Raw genomic sequence first — 15513 nt, forward strand, 5'->3', positions numbered from 1 at the left:
ACCTCCTGTATCCCTGACTACCATCTTTGCATCTGTGAGCCCTAGGGTCAAACTTTTCAGGATTTTCAGATAAAAGCTGCCAAGTGGAAGGAAACAAGGTTCTTCTTAATCACATTGGACCCTAAGAGGCAAGGACTTTGTCTGCCAGGTAAAAGACCCCTAGCCTGATAAGCTGAACCTATAAGCCTGAGAAGCTGAACCTATAAGACTCTGTTATGTTGAACAGAAGTTTTATAATACAGTAACTGAAGTTTATGTCTTTGTCTTTCTGTCTTTATTACTCTTAGTATTGTGCAAATATCACCTGCTTCATTATCTTTTAATTAATAAAGCCTACATAAGATTATTATAGGATCAGATTGACCATTGTCTTATTGGAAACAGGAGGGAGATGTAACAAGAAATTGATCTGGGCCATGTGTCTGGCCATTTTCGAACAAAGGAACCTGGACTTTGTGACATTAAAGTGAAAAGAGCCCAATATCACAGGGGTCCACTTACTTGGTGCCAAGTGGGACTGGGATTTCCCAGGGGATTGTTTAAACTTTATACCGAGACAGCAAAAGCCTCGGGAATTAATCAGCAATGCGATTAGCTGGTGTAATGCCTTAGCATTACAGCCATAGCTGGCATTGGGTTAACTTCAATCTTATTAAACAGCCTGCCCTGAAGTGGAACCCACAGTGATACAAAGCGGTGTGACAGGAAGTCCCTTACCTGTAACTGGAGGCTCTTTGAGACGCATGGTCCTTATGCGTATTCCACATGTGGGTATGCATGTGCACCAGGTGGCTGAGACAGAAGATTTCCAGAAAGCAATGTCCTTTGGTCTGCACCTGCGTACTTGCGCTACTCATGCTCTGAAATAGGGTACCAAGGGAAGTGCAGACTGACAGCTCTCCAATTCCTCTCTAACTATGAATCATAAGGACATGAAGCAGAGGGGAAGGAGGGTGGGTAGGGGAAAACAGATATGGATCACATATCTAGAAGAATCTCCAGTTACAAGTAAGAAACCTCCATTTCTTCTTTGAGTGCTGGTTCCTATGTGTATTCCACATGTGGGTGATTAATACATGGTATTTAAACAGGTTCTGAGGAAGACAAAGAAACAAGGAGGTATCTGTGGACATAGAGAATTCTGACTCGGGCCCTGCAGTCCTAAGAATGAACTGGAGAGGAACTGCATCGCCCCTTACACTCTTGGTTCAGAGCACAAGGAGGGCCTGTGGCAGAGACAGAGATAGAATCCAATTCCGCAGGGTGGCACTCAATTACTAAACCACAAGATCATCCTTTCTCCCCTTCCTCATTCATTATACAATTTCCAATTTACGTATCAAATTAGACTAGGGTCCTACAGGTATGCTCTAGGAATATTTTGTGGAAGTCCTATGGCCACAGGAGGTCAGACTAGACAATCATAATGGTCATTTCTGGCCTTAGAATCTATGAATCCATGACAATAGCCTCACTACACAAAGAAAGTTTTGGAAAACTTGCTGCCAAACTCTAACATGCCTCTACTGTCCATGTACAAATGGCAACTTACAGAGGCTTATAATTAAGCAAATTAGGATGGATTTTCACAGGAATGGAAACAGGCACATCCCTGATCCAGTGGTGACCCGGGATCAAATTTCAAGTCTCCACTCCAAAGCAAACAGTTGAAAGAATTTTTTTTAAAAGGCAAAACAATGAATTTTTCCCTAACAGTTGTCAGAAACAGCAGAACCACTCTTGCTAAAATTTTCAGAAAAAAAGGTCAGCCTAAGGCAGACATCCAACATGGAGAACTTCAGCCTGAATAGGTAACAGGGTCTTATAGTTGAAAGTGTAAGGGAATCTTAACAATAAGTTTGCTACCAGCTCTGCTCATAATAAAAGTCATACACTTTGTTTCATAAGGAGAGTGCTTGCTCCTATTAATGATTTGTTCATAAAATCATAGAAAAGTAGAGACGTAAGGGACCTCAAAAACGTCATCGTAGTCCACACTCCATGTGGAGGCAGGACCAACTATGCTTCAACCATCCCTAAGAGGTGTTTGTCTAATCTGTTCTTCAAAAACCTCCAGTGACAGGGATTCTACCACCTCCCTTGGAAGTCTATTCCAGGTCTTAAGTACCTTATAGTTACAAGACTTTTCCTAATATCTAATCTAAATCTCCCTTGCTGCAGATTAAGCTGATAACATTTTGTCCTACCTGCAGTGGACATGGAGAACAACTGACCACAGTCCACTTTATAACAGCCCTTAATATATTTGGAGACTATTATCAGGTCTCCTTCAGGCATCTTTTCTCTACACTAAACATGCCCCATCTTTTAACCTTTCCTCATAGGTCTTGTTTTCTAAACCTATTATCATTTTTGTTGCTCTCCTCTAGACTCTCCAATTTGTCCACATCTTTCTTAGAGCATGGCACCTAAAGCAGGCCACAGTACTCCAGCTGGGCCTTAGCGGTGAACAATTACCTTCTGTGTCTTATAAAGAACACTTATGTTAACACATGCCAGAATGATATCACATTATGGGTCATATTCTGTTTGCAACCCTGCATATCCCAGATCCTTTTCTGTAGTACTACTGTCCAGCCAGTGATTCCCATTTTGTATTTATGTTGATTTTTCCATTTTAAGTGTAGTACCTTGGCTGACTGGTCTATAATTCACCTAGTCCTCTTTGTTCTCCTTTTTAAAGACAGGTACTGTATTTGTCCTTCTCCAGTCTTCTAGGAGCTCACTCATTCTCCATGAGTTCTTGGAGATAATCACTAATGGTTCCAAGTTTGCTTTGGCTAGTTCCTTAAGTATTCTAGGGTGAATTCATCAGGCTCTGGGTATTTTTACCTATTTCTGTCTCTTTTGTATATAGGATATTAATTTAGTCTTGCCATCCCTTTCACACTCAAAAGAAAAAAAAGTGTTCATTCTTAACAACTAAATCTACGTTATGTTTCTGAATTTAATTATTGTCTTGACCTAAAATCCACTGAAGTCAAAGGAAGTCTTTTCACTGACTTCAATGAGCTTTCATGCTATATGTGCTGAACATATCATCAGCACTTACAAAATAAAAATGAATAATATTTTAAGCTCCCATAACTTTTACAGACAGCTATTAGCATTGCAGCCAAAATCAGAGGCAAAATGTACAGTGAAAGGGTAAATGAAATGAAAGAGGAAGGGAGAGGGGGAGAAAACCATTATAAAATTGGCACAAAATGAAATGGTGCGCAAAGCCCTGCCTCCTTCTACTTCTCCCACCTCTCTAAAACAAACACCCACTCAGAAAAGTGTACTCTATACTACTGGTTTGTGAATATTTCCTATTGTGGTTGGAATTTAGAATGAACATTTTTAAAAAATCTTCTTTTTCCATAACGAGAAATGCTCAACAGGAAATAATAAAAAAGCAGTAGAAATCTATAACCAAAATTACTATCCCTGCAGTACATTAGAGCTTGGAATGAGATGAAGATTTCAGCATCAGTGATCCCCCAGCAAAGTAAAAAGAGAAGTGTTCCTTTATCTCGCACTGTCCATCAGCATCTTATCTCCAAGGCTGGTACTAGCACAAAAACATGCCTCTTCTTTTTTAAAAAAAAAGACAAAGATTTAAAGTTATAAAGTGTGCTTCTGATTTTTATGGTCAGTGCACAATTTTCACAAAAACAAAAAATGATATCACTTACAGGAGAGAAAAAACTAATATTCTGGAGCTGACTGTCATATCCACAAAGGGCACATACTTTCCAACTTTCTGCATTATAGTATTTTCCAATGCTCTATTTCACTTTTTAAACAATACCATTCAGTAGTATTGTAGTATGCACAGCATACAATACCACGTTAGAATTAGTCGGAGCCACAGATACATTATAAATTACTTACATCTCCTTGGGGTCCCTTCTTCACCTCCCTGTGTTGAGGGAAGGAGTAGCCTTTGTCTTTCTGCTTACAGTGGCTCTTCCTCCAAGGAGCGTCTTTCACTTTTCCAGCAGATAAAGATGAAGTTTCCTCAGCCTTTAAGTTATCTAAGGGAAAGGAATAGAGACAAGTGTAAGTCTGTCACTTTGGGTCCTATATCAGGTGACTATAATGATTTACTCTAAACACATTTAAGTATGTTTACTGAAAAATATATATGTATACAGTATACTTAGCAGAGGGTGTGTGAACCATTTGATTTATACATCTTCCTACATCAAGGATCTAAAAACATGCAAATCAGTCACCTACTTCATGGTCAGGATTCATAACAAGCTAAACATTGCTCAGGAGCCAAACATATATTCTCATTTTACAGTACCAAGAAATTCATAATTGTTCAGATAGGGTTCAGATAAGTACCTTAAGTTTTGGTACTCATCCAAACCAACCTCCTATTTTGAGAGTTGCCCATCACTAAGAAATATTCTTGTTATTCTTAATATTCACCTTCTGTTACACAAAACTGTAGTGTCTTGTTCTCTGTTGCCTATGCCTTAAAAAATCATTTCAGTTTCAAAAACGAGTACAAAATGGGTAGCATTTTATACCAACTTTACACTGGTGTAACTGACTACTCAAGTTGAAGAGCATTAGGGAGTCAGGCCAATGGTAATTTCAGACTGGTAGTACAAAACTGATTCTTGAGTTTCATAGAAATTTTCCCTCCATTCAATTGCCATTTAGTTTACAGCACGCTAACAGAGTAAACTAGTTTTGAATCCAGAAGGCAGGCAGCAAACCTATCTGCTTAAGTGGAGACTATCAACCCAAACAGTTGGACCAAACAAAATAATAAAATGAGGAAGGAAAGTGACAACATTTTTCCAGGCTCCATTCTCCCAGGCCAGCCATGAGAAAGTAGCTGAAAAAGTCTAATCTTGGTCTCTTGAGTCTCCAGCTGATTTCATCTTTCAGAGTCCATGGTCTCACCTAATGTATTTCCAGTATGGTTCAACTCTTATACAAAAACTCAGCATTTGTGAATCCCAAGTTTCCTTGCTAAGAAAACCTTAAAAACTAGGTATTTTGTATTTTAATATTTCTTTCTATTGTTAAACACATATCTTTTTTGCTTTAATCTCCAGAATACAGCAATGTTTTTGTTGTATTTTAAGTATTGTATGGGGGGAGGGATAGCTCAGGGGTTTGAGCATTGGCCTACTAAACCCAGGGTTGTGAGTTCAATCTCTGAGGGGGCCATTAAGGGAACTGGGTTAAAAATCTGGGGATTGGTCCTGCTTGGAGCAGGGGGTTGGACTAGATGACCTCCTGAGGTCCCTTCCAACCCTAATAGTCTATGATTCTATTGCAGATCAAAGTATATTCCTTCAGGGAAGCCTTTTGAACTGGCAGAGTGTGAATGACTGACATCAGGAACAAAACTTTTTGCTGTCATAAAATGGCATGTCATTTATAGGAAAACCCATGTTAATTAATTCTCTCCATATATACCAGATTTGTCAGAGGAATATACCAGGTTCTTCACACTATTCTCCCTAATAGCAGAAGCAAATTAAATTGTGCTTGGAAAAACACACCTCTTTGTGCTAGTGAACTAAATGTCTCCATATATAACACATCTCTACTTTATGTGATGAAAAAGCTTATATCAACAGAAAGAAACTTCGCTCAGATATCAGTATGCACCTGCAGAAGTCCCTCTTGCAACTTCATGAAATAACACCTGATTTTCATGTAAAAAAAAATTAAAAGCTCCCTACACGTCTATTCCTATCTATATTTATCATTGTTCTTTCTACACATTGCAGTGGGGAATTTGGCCTTATAAAAGGTATTTTTGTCCTTTGCCAGCTTAACATACTGGGTCAAAATATGTACAGTGTAATAATAGTCATCCCTCTAGTGGATGGAAACCTTCAAAAGAAGATAGACAGCAAGTCCTGTTATAACTGATGACCGTTAGTGGTGTTTTACTCTTTATCTCAAGAAGCTGAACTTGAGAAGTAGCATGGCTCTGTGGACAGTGTACTAGATGGGGAGATAAAAAATGGGGGATCCATTCTTGGCTCCACCACTGATCTGCTGTCTGGCTTTAGGCAAATTCCTTTCCCTATGCATTCCTCTGTTTCCTCTTCAACACTTTGTAGTCTTGTCTATTTTTCAGTAGAGTTGGGTGAAATATTTTTGGCAAATAATTCTTGACTGTGAATTGTCACTATGACTGGCAATGAATAGCCAATGGACCAGGGAAAGAGCGTGAGAATGATTCTATAGCCAGGGGATGCACTCACCTACAACGTGAGAGACCCAAGTTCAGGGCCCTGCTCCAATGAATATTCAATTATTTATAAGAAATTGGAACAGCTTCAACAGGGTTGCCCAGACCACTCCATTGCCCAGCAGCTAGGGCACTCTCCTACACTGTAGGAGACCCAAGTGCAGACCTTTTCTCCATATCAGACAGAAGAGAATTGACCCACAGTCTCCCACATCCCAGGTGAGTTCCCTAACCACTGGGCTAAACGTTATAAAGGAGACAATGGCTTCTTCCTCTTCCTACAGGTTATGGGCGGGGGGCTCTCTCCACCGTTGAGTGAAGCTATTCCTCTTTTGCTTTTGTCAAAATGCCTCAAATCAAAAACAAAAAATTCAGAGTCGCGTAGACATACAACATTTTGTTTCAACCTGACCTGATGTTTTTTCTATTTTTTGATTTGCTAAAAATATATATTTATGGTTTTACCCTAAACATAATATTTCCCCCCCGGAATTACCAGTGAACCAAAAATTCCGTTATTCAGCAGCTGTCCAGAAGCGGAGCAGCCCAGCCCCAGCCAGCTCCACTCCGCCAGGTCCCAGCCATGGAGCTCCACTTTCCACCGGGCAAGTGAGTGCAGGGCCTTTCCCCAGCCGCCCCCCAGCAACACAGCTGAGGCCGGGGCAAGGAAAGCAGAGCGGGCTGGGGCCGCATCAGTCCACTTCCCACCACAGATGAGTGTGGGGGGGCATCCTTTACCCAAACTCCCCGCACACACCGACGGTGGGAAGCGGAGCACCACGGCTGGGAGGTGGTGGAGTGGAGCGGGCTGGGACCAGGCTGCTCCACTTCCCACCGCTGCCGGTGAGCACCTGTCGGGAGTGGGGGAGGGGGTGGATAGGGGTCGGAGCAGTCAGGGGACAGTAGGGTTGAGTAGGGGGTGGGATCCTGGGGGTGATTAGGGATGGGGGTCTCTGGAAGGGGTAGTCAGGGAACAAGGAACAGTGGGGGATTAAAACAAGTTTGATATAACGCGGTCTCACCTATAACGCGGTGAGATTTTTTTTGTCTCCCGAGGACGGTGTTATATCGAAGTAGAGGTGTATAAGAGCTGAAATCTCAGCAAAGATCGCCTTTGCACAAAAGTTTGGTGAAATGCATTCTGCATATATTAAATTAGGTGACATGATGTTGCATTACACCATTTCCCAGAATGAATCCTATGAACCTTTCGAGGTCCCTTCCAGTTCTAGGAGATTGGTATCTCTCCAATTATTACCTATTACCTAAATTAATAAAAAAAAAAACCCCACACTGGAAAATATTGTCCTCAACAAAAACACAACAACAAAAAGAGAGAAGCAGCATGGTAGTATAACAGTGCACAACCACGTGTCTAGTGTGTACTTTTATTCCCAATTATTTAAATCATTGGTTCACAGTCTTTTCCATACCATGACCCCATTTCATAACAGGAAAGAAAACTGAGGTTCTCCCCCTCCACCATTATAGCTTTGTGACTAATCCTCTTCCAGATAGCTAGTGGAGATAGTCAAGATCTGCTGGTTGAGAACCCATGGCTGAAATCCCAGCTATGAAGATCAACAACTGTCAAAGTGCAAATCAGTAAAATGGGAATTATTGATACACTTTTTCCAGCCTACTTGTTACATGTGTATCCATTTTAAGGTTATAAAATTACATTTTTCTGAAAAACTGATTTTACATATGCATTAGCTCAGTACCATCCCCACTGCAACTTTGTGTCAAAGACTTCAGGGATAAAATTTGTCCTATTATATGTACAAATACTTGACTTGATTTAAATTTGACTTCCACTCAGGAAACAATTGAATTTTACAGGAGACCTATGGGATAGAAAGAGCTGGAAAATATCCCCAGAGCATATGTATAGTAAGTTAGGTCTTTACAAATGTAAGAAGGATGTACATACACTAACTAGATATGTAAATATACGTGATTATGTGTCGGGCCCCTACTAAATTCACGGTCCATTTTGATTAATTTCATGCCCAGAGAGTTCTGAAATTTGCAAATTTCTCATTTTCAGATGGTTACAACAGTGTGAAATTTCAGATGTAAACATGGAGGTCCTGACCCAAAAGGAGGTTGTGGGGGGGTGTCACAAAGCTGATGTAGGGGGTCACAACATTGCCACTCCCACTTCTGCGCTGCCTTCAGAGCCCACTCACAGAGATTTCTGCAGCCGGGGGAGATTCCCAGAGATGGAAGTGGGTCTGTTCTCCCCCATGCTGCTGGGAGCCTTCAAAGCTGGCAGCAGCCATGGAGCTTCTTGCAGCCGGGGGAGGTACCTGGAAGTTGAATCTGACCTCCTCCGAAGAGCAGTCATGCAGGAAAAGAAGAGGAAGTCCTGTCCCTCACCTGCCCAACCAGGAATAGATCACACAGGAGATCAGATGCACCCTCCACCTCTGGGAATCTCTCTCTCGGCTACAGGAAGCTCTGTGGCTGCTGCCTTCTGACCTGACCCTGAAAGCAGTGCAGCAGCAGAACTGCTGTGAATTTGGTAGAGACGTAATTATGTGGTGTGGTGCAAAGGTTCTATCAGCATGAACTTCACCACAGCTGATGAAACCACAAGTGAGTTACGCAGGTGATCCCAAATGAGTGCTGATAAAACTCTTTATCCCACACTACCATGTATTTTGTCCACAGGATGTTACAAAAGAAGTATCTTAGGAATGTTTTTAAAAGTCCTTAACATTTATGAGGCTTATGTACCTTACTTACCATAAATTCAATTCTTAACTCCCCTACAAAAGTGATCTAAAACAGCTTACCCCCAAATATAACAAACCTCACTGAATTTAAAGTCTGATATCTCTGCCTCACTCACAGCTATATGGGATGGATTGGTCCCATTAGGAAACTAGGAATCTTCCCTATCCAATGATATAAGACTCCTGTATCTTGTTTCATAGGGTCCAAAAAAATCTGATTTTACATTTACAATATTTTTCACTATAGAAATGTCATTGGGGCAGGCTGAATCTTTCCACATCCTAGGACTTGGACAGGTGTAATATCAGATATAAGACAGGGGAATAATTTTCATATTTGGAGAAAGAAAGAAGGAACTTTTCTGTGGCAGACTAATTTAAAATAAAACAGCAGTTGTTTGAAATTGTTTGGGGTGGGGGGGTCAGAATTTTGGACTAAGTTCTAATGAGATGGAATAGAGGGGAAATGCTGGCAAGATGGTCAAAGGTTAGTGATAAATTCACTTATGTGGCTTAGTAGTTTAATCACATGGATATCAGCTCCACCATTGAATTAGGTGCTTAGATGAAGACTAATTGGCTACAAGTTAATCTGCACAACAATGAGACAACATAGGCGGTTAGGATGTGCATCTGGAGGAACTGGCAGAATATATATTGGCACTCATGCCAATGGAGAAATGTGGTCAACATCTGAAACACAGGCATGTAACTTAGAAAGAGCATAGGCTACTCCTAGATGCCCAAAATAGCAGCTGTGGATAAGTGTGCTTTTCTTCATCTACCGCCAATGAAAACAGTGCAACCTGCTCTGTCAAGTACTACATCAGATATTTCTGCTTGTCACTTCACCATTAAAGGCATTCAACACGATCCAATGAAACTAGAGTAGAATGCATCTGCCGGCTTATCAGGTAGAATTTCACATTGAGAGAACATTAAGCTGGTGCTCGGCAAACTACACGGGCTGGTGACTGGTTTTCAAGTAGGTAGAATTCAAGATGTTGGTTTTAACCTATAAACCTCAAGATTTGGCCCCTCCAATCACCACTCTTTCCATAAAAATGTTGTCACACTCATATTAGAGTGTCTATTGATCTGAAGCTACCTAGCAAATAATGGGAGGGAACTCTGGCAGGATGATCTCCCTGTGATGTCTTCAAATCTGGAACTTGCTCTCCACTTTAGTCTGCCAGAGTTTAGACTTAACCTGCCAGACCCACTACAGAGTTCTCCATTCTTCAACACCCTGACCAGGCTTTTATGGAGAGATTGGGCTTATTTTACTTTCATTATATTTGCCAATGGATATTCGTGTCAAACCTGGGTGATTAGTCCTTTTTGCTGAACTGTTGTTTACACTGCATATTTTATTTTAAATGCCCCTCCTTTGCACAGTGTGGAGCAACTATAGAGGATACAGGTTAAATTTTCCAAAGCACCTAAGTGACTAAGGAGCTTAAGGCCTGGTCTACACTACACATTTAAGCCAAATTTAGCAGCGTTAAACCGATTTAAACCTGCACCCGTCCTCACAACGAGACCCTTTATATTGATATAAAGGGCTCTTCAAACCGATTTCTGTACTCCTCCCCGACGAGAGGAGTAGCACTGAAATTGGTATTGCCACGTCGGATTAAAGTTAGTGTGGCCGCAAATCGATGGTATTGGCCTCCGGGTGGTATCCCACAGTGCACCATTGTGACCACTCTGGAAAGCAATCTGAACTCGGATGCACTGGCCAGGTAGACAGGAAAAGCCCCACGAACTTTTGAATTTCATTTACTGTTTGCCCAGCGTGGAGTTCTGATCAGCACGGGTGGCGATGCAGTCCCAAATCCAAAAAGAGCTCCAGCATGGACTGTACGGGAGATACTGGATCTGATCGCTGTATGAGGAGACAAATCTGTTCTCTCAGAGCTCCATTACAGAAGACGAAAGGCCAAAGCACTTGAAAAAATCTCCAGGCTATGATAGACAGAGGCCACAGCACAGTGCTGTGTGACAAGCGTAACGGAAAGCCAAAGAATCAAATGGACGCTCATGGAGGGAGGGAGGGGGTACTGAGGACTCCAGCTATCCCACAGTCCCCCGCAGTCTCCGAAAAGCATTTGCATTCTTGGCTGAGCTCCCAATGCCTGAAGGGTCAAAAACATTTTCCCAGGTGTTTCAGGGTATATGTCATCAATTTACACCCTTCCCCCCCACCCCCGAAAGAAAAGAGAAAAAAATGTTTCTCACCTTTTTTCAATGTCACCCTATGTCTACTGCATGCTGCTGGTAGACAGGGTGCTGCAGCGCTGAACGCTAGCATCCCCTTCCTGGAGGCAGACAGTACAATATGATGGCTATCCAATGTCATCATCATCCCGTGAGTGCTCCTGGCTGGCCTCGGTGAGGTCGGCCTGGGGCACCTGGGTAAAAATGGGAGACTCCTGGTCATTCCCGGCAGATGGTACAGAACGGCTGGTAACCGTCTTCATCATAGCAACTGAAGGCTGAGCTCCATCAGCCCCCCTCCCACCTTTCATGTCTAAAGAAAAGATTCTGTACTGCTTGGACTATCATAGCAGCGGGAGGCTGGGCTCCTCTCCCCCGCTACCCTTTAATGACCTGCCTGGACTATCATAGCAGCTGGAGGCTTCCTCCTCCTCATTTTATCTCACTAAAAACTCAGTATTTCTTATTCCCGCATTCTTTATTACTTCATCACACAAATGGAGGGACACTGCCACAGTAGCCCAGGAGGGTTGGGGGAGGAGGGAAGCAACGGGTGGGGTTGTTGCAGGGGTACCCCCTAGAATGGCATGCAGCTCATCATTTCTGTGGGATCTCTGGGGCTCTTACGTGGAGCAGCTGTGCTCTCTGGTTCTTTAGTACACTTGCCCCATATTCTAGGCAGGACTGACTCTATTTTTAGACAAAACATAAAGAAAGGAATGACCCGGGGAGTCATTCCCATTTTTGTCCATGCGCCCCCGTCCGACTTCAGCGAGGCCAGCCAGGAGCACCCATGACAGCAGCAGACGGTACAGAATGATTGATAACCGTCATCTCATCGCCAATTTACAATGACATGGCAGATTGTGCAATAGGGATGGTAACCGTCTCTGCTACCTTGCAAAGGCAAATGAATGCTGCTGTGTAGCACTGCAGTACCGCCTCTGTCAGCAGCATCCAGTACACATACGGTGACAGTGACAAAAGGCAAAACAGGCTCCATGGTTGCCATGCTATGGCATCTGCCAGGGCAATCCAGGGAAAAAGGGGACAAAATGATTGTCTGCCATTGCTATCACAGAGGAAGGATTGAGTGACAACATTTACCCAAAATCACCCGCGACACTGTTTTTGCATTGGGATCTCAACCCAGAATTCCAATGGGCGGGGGAGACTGCAGGAACTATGGGATAGCTAAGGGATAGCTACCCACAGTGCAACGCTCCGGAAATCGACGCTAGCCTTGGTACATGGACGCACACCACCGAATTAATGTGCTTAGTGTGGCCGCGTGCACTCGACTTTATACAATCTGTTTTACAAAGCCAGTTTATGTAAAATCGGAATAATCCCGTAGTGTAGACATACCCTAAGACTCATATTTAACAGTGACTTAGGGTAGGTCTTACAGTACAGCTTCCCAGTGTGCTTCCCAGTGCAGATAGAAACAGGGCTGCCCCGGGGGGGAGGGGGAGGCGCAATTTTCCCCAGGCCCCGGGCTCCGCAGGGACCCCACAAAAACGGCCGAGGTTCCCTCTCCAGCCTTGGCCTGACCCCGCCTCCACCTCTCTCCCGGAGCCTCAGTGCATCCAGGAGTGTTCCTGACAGGGCCGGTGCAAGGATGTTTTGCGCCCTAGGCGAAACTTCTACCTTGCACCATCCCCCCACCCCCGCAGCGGCAGCTCCCCCCTCCACCCTGAGGCACCCCCCTTGCGGCAGTTCCCCACCCCCCACCCTCAGGCACTCCCCCCCCCCCAGCTCACCCCTGCTCCGCCTCCACCCAGAGCATGCCATCGCTGCTTCACTTCTCCCCCCTCCCAGGCTTGCAGCGCCTAAGCTGATTGGCACCGCAAGCCTGGGAGGGGGGAGAAGTGAAGCGGCCACGGCATGCTTGGGGAGGAGGCGGGACAGCAGTGAGCTGGAGGGGAGAGTTCCCCTGCGTGCTGCCCCTCCCCCTTACTTGCTGCAGGCGGCCCTCCCCGCGCTCCCCTGCCCCAGCTCCCTCACCCAAATGCCAGCGGCGACCGGGGTGGCCGAAGATTCAGACGTTGCAGTCGCTGCCGAAGAAAATGGTGCCCCTTAAATCCTAGCACCCTAGGCAACTGCCTAGGTTGCCTAAATGGTTGCACCAGCCCTGGTCCCTGAACAGCTGCAGCGTGGCTCCAGTGGGGCTCCTGAGTTCCTCCCTGCTCAGAGCCGCATGGTAAGGGGATGTGGCTGCAACCTCCACACCAAGTGGAGGGAGCTCAGGCCCCGCTGGGGCTCGCAGGCTCTGAGCAGGGAGAAACTCAAGAGCCCCGCCGGAGCCACGCTGCAGCTGTTCAGGGATGGTCTTCGATGCACTGAGGCTCCGGGTGAGGGGGAAGCTGGGAGTAAGGGGCCAGGGCCGGGGCCGGTGGGAGTTGGATAAGGGGCAGGGAATCCTGGGGACAGTCAGGGCACAGGGAGAGGACAGAGGTTGGGGGAGCAGTCAGGGGACAGGGAATGGGTGGGTTGGATTGTGGGCATTTCAGGGGTCTGTTAGGACTCAGCAGGGGGGTGGATAGGGGTCAGGGCAGTCGGGGACAGGGGTGGAGTCCCGGGATGGTGGTTGAGGGAGGTCTCTGGGGAACGGTGAGGGGACAAAGAGCAGGATGGGTCAGGGATTCTGAGGGGGGCGGTGAGGGGACAAAGAGCAGGATGGGTCGGAGGGATAGGAAGTGAGTGGGGGTCGGACAGAGGGCAGGGCCAGGCTATTTGGGAGGCACAGCCTTCCCTACTCTAAAGCTCATTCAGCAGTTTGAGGCTTGCAGAAGAGCCAAGCTGTTATCTTTTCCATTAAGGCTACCATCCCTTTCACTTCTCAAATGCCAAGTTATAGTCTATATTTAATTTCAGTGCCATAGGGAGATTCATGTCAGGGGAGGGTAGCTTCATTTAAAATTAGCCACTGGGGGAGGGATCACATGAGAAGGGCAATATCCTACACCACCTACCTCCTTTCCAACCCTACCAAGGGAGACCCCCCTCCCCTGCATTCCCTGAGGCTTCAGAGGGGTTAATTCAGTGGTTCTCAAACTTTCATACTGGTGATCCCTTTCACACAGCAACCCTCTGAGTGCGACACCCCCCCACCATAAATTGAAAACACTTTTAAATATATTTAACATTATAATAAATGTTGGAGGTAAAGTGGGGTTTGAGGTGGAGACTGACAGCTCACGACCCTCAGTAATAACCTCGTGATCCCAAGGGGTCCCAACCCCCAGTTTGATAACCCCTGGGTTAATTTAATTTTAGCACCCTGTGTCCATTCACATGCATGTGCTATTTTGAGCATGTCAGTTTTCACAACATAGGCTCATCCCAGATTCTGGAACAAGCTCAAATGCTCAATTTGTGGAGTATGTACATAAGCTATACTAAAGACAAATCCACAGGAACCGTCTCCAGTTTGCGAGGGACCCCATGGAGCCAGTCTCTAGGAAACAGATAAATGCATGGAGGTTAACTACATTAATGACTATTAGCCAGGATGGGTAAGGAATGGTGTCCCTAGCCTCTGTTTGTCAGAGGGTGGAGAAGGATGGCAGAAGAGAGATCACTTGATCATTACCTGTTAGGTTCATTCCCTCTGGGGCACTTGGCATTGGCCACTGTCAGTAGACAGGATACTGGGCTGGATGGACCTTTGGTTTGACCCAGTATGGCCATTCTTATGTTCTAAGCTAAATGAACCCAAAGTTATGGAGACACATGTGAGTCAAGGAAGCCAGCAGAGTATCAGAAACCTGGAAAAATCTCTGACTGGATGGGCTCAGGCGTTTGGTCACAAGCTGAGGTGGTTCAAAAGTTTTGGGGCTTTTTTAAGTAGACTTTTTTATTGTTTCTTTAAACAATCAAACACAGCAAGCAGCAAATATTTGGCCACACACTTCTGAAACCTCAAACCATATTCAGGTTTTGGCAGACTAATTTCTGGTTTTCAATTAAAAAAAACACAACAAATTTTGAAGGAAAGCAGACATTATCTGTGATTTTTTTCTGCTTTTTAAAAACCCCTAGTTTTCAATCCAAAAAAAGTTTTGATGGAAAATATTTGTCCAACCCTTTTAATGAGCTTTAGTGCCTTTCAGCACTAGCTGATGCTGAGAACCAGTGATACCTTGTAAAGAAGTTTTCTCAAAACTGGGTTTGTGCCGAGATGAGGAAGGTTTATTTTTCCCAGGGTTGCCCATGGGTGGGGAGCAAGTGGGACAACTTTCCCCGGGCCCCGCAGGGGCCCCCACAAGAATATAGTATTGTATAGTATTGCAATTTTTTTTTATGGAAGGGGCA

At 44.5% G+C, this 15513-nt stretch overlaps 1 protein-coding gene across 8 annotated transcripts in view; it reads right to left on the bottom strand.

Moving 5' to 3' along the window:
• The window catches only part of FOXP2 (forkhead box P2), a 674789-nt gene that overhangs the window by 559563 nt on the left and 99713 nt on the right, over positions 1–15513 (bottom strand). For all 8 annotated transcript variants that reach the window (XM_050936167.1, XM_050936176.1, XM_050936175.1 and 5 more), the window contains exon 2: positions 3898–4040. The gene's annotated coding sequence lies outside the window, so the exon portion shown is untranslated. The remainder of the gene's footprint in view (positions 1–3897; positions 4041–15513) is intronic.

Source organism: Gopherus flavomarginatus, chromosome 1, assembly GCF_025201925.1.
Source record: "Gopherus flavomarginatus isolate rGopFla2 chromosome 1, rGopFla2.mat.asm, whole genome shotgun sequence".
Taxonomy (NCBI): Eukaryota; Metazoa; Chordata; order Testudines; family Testudinidae; genus Gopherus; species Gopherus flavomarginatus.